Below are 7,841 nucleotides of genomic sequence, written 5' to 3'. Positions count from 1 at the left end.
GCTTATTCTTATGGGAGCTAATTTCCTTCATTTTTTGGGTGTGACATATACAATTCGTTACAAACACAAAATAAGAAGCAAACTCAAAAGAAGAACAAAAAATATTAGATTAAAAATAGAAGTTAGTCCATGGCCCACACTCCAAAGTCCACTCTCATCCACGACCAACTCTTAGTTACTTGAAAAAAAATGATAAACATGGAGTGAGTAAAACTTAGTAATTAGCCAACTAGTAGGTTCTTAATCGCGACCTTAAGCTAGGATATTACTTATTGTTATGTTTTCAGGATCTTAGAACTTAGAGGTCATCGTTTCATGTATCATATACTGATCCTGAAAACCTTCCCCTAAAATAACCTTCAATTTTCTCCCCATGAACACATGAGTGGTGTCGTCATAATCATGTAATCCTACTGGTAAATCGTTGTGCAGGACATCTCGCTTAGCTGATGAGAAAGGTAGGCATATCATAACATCCAGTTCATGATACATATTGCAGGACATCCTACCTAAAAAGGAATAGGGGCCTTTTAGAACACATCATAATGCAGATAATGGTTACTTCTGGATATGGATCCTAGCAACTTATTTAGCATGTTATTCACATAGTTCTAGGTACTTGGTACATGGATTATTGATGAACCTAGGTTTATACATAATGTCATGGGTTAGGCATTAGGAGTTGAGGTTTTAGCTTAGGAAAACATTAGAGGGTAACCTAAAATGGACTAATTCGTGTGAAAACCTACTAACACTTTGAGGACCTCTTTCCTTCACCAAACTTATGGGTAAACTTATTTAGAAGGTGCAGGAACAAGTTTGGAAATGAATAGTGGACTATAGTTCTCAAATTCGAGGTAAACCCATAAACACGATACCCCAAAACAAAAAAATTGTATCTCTCGATTGGGTACTCGATTTAGATTGCTTCTTGCCCCTAATAGTCTACCCTAATTCATAATTTATAGATGGATTTTCCACTACCATTGAAACGTCTAGAATTTCTATAATTTCATTCTTGATTTTTCTGAATCTTCTGCCAGAAAAGTCTTCTCCGATCGGAGCCTTCCTTTTTTAAGCACCTTGTAATTCTTATTCTATAAAAAATTTAATGATTTGGGAAGTTTATAAAAATTAGAAAAAGTACCATTTTCTTAATGTTTTTTCAATTTTACTTGTTCTTTGCTTCTAGATACAACCTAGTAGGGATTATACACTGTCTCTTATTGGAGACCTTGAGTGTTGCAAATTCTCCTTTCCTTTGAAAACTTTCGGTCATCGAAAGTGCTTATTCTAAAATAGGGCAGGGTCCAAGGTTCTTATTTGCCTTCTGTTTCCCAAGTGGCTTCTTCTACTCTATGATTCTTCCATAGGACCTTAACGAGAGAGATTTCCCTATTTCTCAATTATTTGACTTTCTTGTCTATTATTTGAATCGGGTCTTCTTTATACGTTAGGTCATCTCTCAAGAAGAGAGTTTCATGAGCCAGTACGTGCGAACGATCTAGGGTATACTTCCGTAGTATGGATACATGAAAGATATTATGTACTGCAGACAAGTTTGGGCATTGTTCGATTCTATGGGCCACAAATCCAATTCTTTCTAATATCTCAAAGGGACGGATAAACCTAGGGCTTAGCTTCCCCTTTTTATCCTACCTGAACACCCTTCTCATGGGGTGCTACCTTTAGGAATATATGATCCCCTACCTACAATTCCATGTCCTTGCGCCTTAGGTCTGCATAGCTTTTCTCTTGGTTTTGTGTGGTTTGTATCCTAGCTTTAATCTTCTGGACTGCGGTGTTGGTAATTTGCACCAGCTCTGGCCCAATAGTTGTCATTTGCCCCCCTTCTTCCGGAAAGATAGAGGATCGAAATCTTCATCCATAAAGAACCTCGTATGTGGCTATTTGTATGGTGGCTTGGCAAGTATTATTATAAGCGAATTTCATAAGGGGTAGGTACTTATCCCAGCTTCCTGCAAAATCCATCACATATACCCTCAACATGTCTTCCAATATTTGCTTGAGCATTTCTGTTTGACCATCTGTTTATGGTCTTGACTCAAACGAATAAGCTTGTAACACATGAAATGATTGTTGAACCTAGTCTATCCAATTTTGTAGATGAAGTATGAATGCAGTGAACTATAACACGTTAGGTATTTCCGATAATTCATTGAGATTTCAGAAAGGAACAATGACTAATTTTAGATTGAATAGTCAGGTTATGCAACTAGAATCAGGTGCTGTGAACGTGGAGATCAAACACCTGACCTTCAAATCTTCAATCTGACGCTCTCCCAATAGAGCTATCCCCGCTAATACTAAAAATGAAAATTCATAAGTAAAGGTATTTCCGCTCATTCATTATATTTAAAAAAGAAATAATCACTAATTTTAGATTGAATAAGCAAGTTATGTTTTTAGATTGTATAGTCAGGTAATAAACTTGTCTTAGGTGCGTTGAACGTGGATAAAACACATGTGACCTTCTGCGTACCCAATGCCTTTTGTTGAATTTTCCAGAAGCGAGATTTAAATTTGTCATCTCAGTCTAATACTATTGCTTTTTGTTGAATTTCCAAAAGTATACCCAATACGTTTACTGATGAATATTCATTTTTAATGTTAGCAAGAGTAGCTCAGTTGGGAGATTGTTAGACTGAAGATTTGAAGGTCACAAGTGTTTTATCTACGTTCAACGCACCTAATACAAGTTTATTACCTGACTATACAATCTAAAAACATAACTTGCTTATTCAATCTAAAATTAGTGATTATTTCTTTTTTAAACATAATGAATGAGCGGAAATACCTTTACTTATGAATTTTCATTTTTAATATTAGCGGGGATAGCTCTATTGGGAGAGCGTCAGACTAAAGATTTGAAGGTCAGGTGTTTGATCTCCACGTTCACCGCACCTGATTCTAGTTGCATAACCCGACTATTCAATCTAAAATTAGTCATTGTTTCTTTCTGAAATCTCAATGAATTATCGGAAATACCTAACGTGTTATAGTTCACCGCATTCATGCTTCATCTACAAAATTGGATAGGCTAGGTTCAACAATCATTTCATGTGTTACAAGCTTATTCGTTTGAGTCAAGACCATTTGGAGATTCAAAAGTAAATATTTGCACGGTTGAAGTAGTGGATGAAGTTGCAAGCATCATTTCATGAGTAGTTAGAAAACTTTATTTATTATTTTAATTTCATAAAGTTTGTAATGCTCAAATTGACTTCGTCTTTCTGTGGAGATTTAAAGGGATCGAGATTTAAAGGGATCGATATTAAATCACGAACACTAATTTCTTTTGTTGGGAGACTATAAATACCCACAAATTATTATGTAAAAGCATATTTGTGATCAATGAAATTGATCTCTCAAGTTGAGACTATCCCCCTTATAGAAATCTGAGCATATCTTTGTCATTTCTAAGTTTCATGCAATTCTTGTGGTAGATTGCATCTGAGTCATTCAATCAAGCCTTGATCAACTTCTATTGTGAAGTGACTCAATTTAGAAAAATGTTCTAAATCTTGTCTCTCAATCTTGGATCTCATTATCTAATTCTAGCTTTATCTCTTCGTTGATCCAAATTTTGTATAAGAAGGTGTTAATTTCTTTATTCTTGCTTCTACAAAAGCTTGGCTCGTTGGACTGAAGATTACTGTTGGTCTATCATCCTTCAACGGGATCTTCTATCCCCATGACTTGCTCTGATGCGGTTTTTTTCTAACGCCGATGACACTTCCAGTTGTCGAGTTTGGTAATGCGAGTTTGTAACCGATCCATTGAGGTTCTTGGAATGATTCTATAGCTTATCATTTCCATGTTGGGAGTTGGATCATGGGTCTTGGGCGAAGGAATCCTTAATTTACCGCCCTTGGAGTTGAAGAAAGTGTCATAAGGCTAATTTTTTTTCAATTTTTTTCAATTTTTTTAGTGATTTTATTTCAATTTTGTCAAACTCACTCACGTGCTCATCTCAATCATTTCAACCCTGTTGGCATTCAATAAGAGAGACCTTGGAAATAACGTGTAACTATTCAACTGGATTGTCACATTAACAATTTGAATCAAATAAAGTGACATTAACCATTTGAATCACCTTAACCCCACTTGTTGAACTTGACCAAATGTCTATAACATAACACTAACAAAGGTACAAAGTAGCACAAACATACAAAATGGGACCATAGCTTAATGTTAGAGCATTTGATTGCAGATCAAGAGGTCACCAATTCGAACCTAATTGGGCCCTTCTATCTAGGATAGAAATTTGTCACACTTTTTGGACAGACACTATGTCTAAGGGGTCACTAAGGTTAAAATCCTACAAAATGGATCCATGGCTCAGTGGTAGAGAATTTGACCGGTCACCCGTTTGAACTTGGTTGGGCCCTTTTATTTTGGACAGGCACTTTTTACACTTTTGGACTGACACTCTGTAGAAGAGGTCACTAAAGTTAAAATCATGCAAAATGGGTCCATAGCTCAGTGGTAGAGCATTTGACTGCAAATCAAGAGGTCATTAGTTTGAATCTTGTTGGGCCCTTTTATTTTGGACAGACACTTTGTTCGATTTACTCCCGACCACCGAGTGTCTAAAGAGAAAAGAAATAAGAATAATTACCAATTCCATGTACATTAAGAAAGGAGTGTGGATCTTGTACTCACTCCATGTTTTCCATATATCATATATCTTTCATGTAACTAAGAGTAGTTGCCCTTAGACAAATAACACCAACTATTTTTTATGTTTTAAAATGATTTTTTTCAACATTTCCCTTATTTTGTACTATGAACCTATAAAGGTCTTGTACTCACTCCATGTTTTCCATATATTTCATGTAACTAAGAGTAGTTGCCCTTAGACAAACAACACGAACTATATTTCCTATTTTTATTCATTTTCTCTTTTCTTATTTTGTACTATGAACCTATAAACTCTATTTTGAATATAATGTAAATACCTTGCAATCCGTGCTTCGAGAACCCACCGAAAATGGGTCATGACTCCCTTTTTGTTTTCACTTACTCCTAAATCTATAAAATGTTTCCTATTTTTATTCATTTTCTCTTTTCTTAAATATCAAAATCTTAAATAAAAAGGAAGAGCTCTCTAAAATATTCTTCTTTGCCAGTAATTTTACATAATTTAACATTTTAAAAATCCATAAATTAAAAAATCCTACATTGATATATTCGTAATTTCATGTAGTCTTCCTAAGTTTTCCGGCGACATTTTTTGTTGTCGAGCTTGATAATGTGAGTTTGTAACCCATCCGTTAGGGTTCTTGAAATGATTCTCTCGATTATCCCATCCATGTTGGGAGTTGGGCCATGGGTCTTTGGTGAAAGAACCGTTGGTTTACCGCCCCTAAAAGTTAAGGAAGCATCTTGAGGCTAGTTTCACATAGTATCATTGTCATTGAGATAACAATTCTTTTCTATTTTATCTAAATTTTTTAAATATGGGTTCATTTCCAAATGCATGCTAACAGACTTATTGTTGAATGAATGACATGAAACTAGTTTCACATAGTAACGTTGCCTTTTGCACCTATTGGTGGAAGGATAACATTGGATCGATATGGCAACCCTAGAGGGGGTGAATAGGGTTTCAACAATGTAATTATTAATTTTTTTTTTAATAACAATCAAACTTGATACCATGCAATAAAACTTAACAATTATTTAGAACTTAAATAGGAAAAGGGTTATAAAATATAACACTGTAGTTTTATAGTGGTTCAGTCAAACTCGACCTACTCCACTCCCCAAGCACCTCTTGGGAATTTGAATAAAACTTTCTGACTCTTTCCTCGGATTAGAGCCCAACCGCTACACCGCTCTTTTTACGAGTGCAAGAGCAAACTCAATCCTTTTTCCGGCTCAGGATCAAACTGGTACACCGCTCTTTTTACGAGTGCAAGAGCAAACTCAATCCTTTTCCCGGCTCAGGATCAAACTGGTACACCGCTCTTTTTACGAGTTCAAGAGCAAACTCAATCCTTTCTACGATTCAGGATCAAACCGATACATCGCTCTTTTTACGAGTTTAAGAGCAAACTCAAACCTTTCCATGGCTCAGGATCAAACCGGTACACCGCTCTTTTTATGAGTTCAAGAGCAAACTCAATTCTTTCCACGACTCATATCAAACCGGTACACCGCTCTTTTTATGAGTTCAAGAGCAAACTCAATCCTTTCTACGACTCAGGATCAAACCAGTACAATTCTCTGAAATCTTATAGAAACACACCACACCACTCTGAAATAATAGACATCTCTCTCAGGAATAAGATAAAAAAAATTAAATTGGAAGCTTTGGAGGGAGAGAGGCTTTTTTTAAAAAAAATTAGATCGAGGAAACAAATATTCTGTGTGTTGTGTTGTGAAAAATAGTAAGAGGTGATGAGTTTAAATATTGATGAAGTTATAAAAATAGAAATTGATACGGACCACTAAAATGTGAACCGAAGCGTGGACCCCGAAAAATAATATTTATTTATTTTTAATTTTATCGTAAAAAATTATAGACCACGTGTTTCATTTTATATATATATATATTAAATAAATATTAAAAAAAGTTTTAAATTCATTTTTATTATATATATATATAACATATTTAAATGTAATACTATAAAAAAAATGTTAATGAAAACTATGAGTAACATTTTACAAATAATTAAAAGTTTTATAAATCTAAATGAAATCCTTATAATTGAAATGATTTTGTAATTCAAATAATTATCTTTATGACAACTAAATGAAATTATTATAATTTTATAATTTCTTTTTATTTAAAAGTAATAATTCGTTTTCATAAATGAAATTATTATAATTTTTTTTTCATTTAAAAGTAACCACTAGTTTTCTAAATGAAATTTTTATAATTTCTTTCCATTTAAAAGGTAACCGAAAACTTTTATAAATGTAATTGAAATGATTTTATAATTTAAAAGTAATGGAAACTTTTATAAATGTAATTGAAGACTCCACCATTTGTTACTCTACCAAATTTATAAATGTCATACTTCGATTGGTCTATGATGTCAATTTTGTCGCTGGTCCATGATGTCAATTTTGTCACCATATCATCACGTCAGGTATTTTGTTTTGAATTTGATTTGTCCATGATGTCAATTTTGCCACCACATCATCACGTCGGGTATTTATTTTGACTGGAACTTCTTCGTTTTATCTCTAATTAGAGTGAACCAAAAAAGACGTTGAAATCATTGTTCCCAACCTTACACCGTGGACAAAAATACTTAGAATTGTTAATAATTGAAGGTAGGTTTGTTATCATCAAAAAAATTAGGCAAAAAAACCAACAGATAATAGGTCGATTATACCTATAGGATAGTTTTAAGCGTGACAACGAGACTATTTTTTTTTTTAAGTTAAAAATTAGAATTATAACAATCTGCCTAAAACCCTCAGACTAATTTTGCTTCATTTCTAAATGCAGGCAGACAAAGTAGAAAAATGAAAACATGTAAATTGTAAACTCAAACATTTCAAAGAAATAAATAAGTTTGGATGGTACCAATGCTAACCCGAAAACAATCAAACCAAATTTATTTCAAACATAGGAAACTTCATGTCTCCATCTTGTAAAGCCAATAAACCAAAGGGCTTAATATAGTCGAGAAAGAAAAAAATGTTACCCTCATCTGTGTTGTGCTGTGCCATAAGTGATCAATGGATGTTGACTTTGACCAATTCCTACTATTTTTTTTTCCTATACTTTGAAACTATTTTAAGCACTTTTTTCTTGTACTCTTTATAATTTCTACCTTTTAAGGTTGTAAATATTTGTGCAC

At 33.8% G+C, this 7,841-nt stretch overlaps 1 non-coding gene across 1 annotated transcript; it reads left to right on the top strand.

Moving 5' to 3' along the window:
* Window positions 1–4,492: 4,492 nt before the first annotated feature.
* Window positions 4,493–4,564, top strand: TRNAC-GCA. Its single transcript has one exon. It is a non-coding gene; the product is annotated as a tRNA-Cys (tRNA).
* The last annotated feature ends 3,277 nt before the right edge of the window (window positions 4,565–7,841 follow it).

This window comes from Cucurbita moschata, unplaced genomic scaffold, assembly GCF_002738365.1.
Source record: "Cucurbita moschata cultivar Rifu unplaced genomic scaffold, Cmos_1.0 Cmo_Scf00046, whole genome shotgun sequence".
NCBI classification, from domain to species: Eukaryota; Viridiplantae; Streptophyta; class Magnoliopsida; order Cucurbitales; family Cucurbitaceae; genus Cucurbita; species Cucurbita moschata.
Note: the sequence above shows the minus strand (reverse complement) of the source record. Positions and strands in the feature narration are given on the sequence as shown.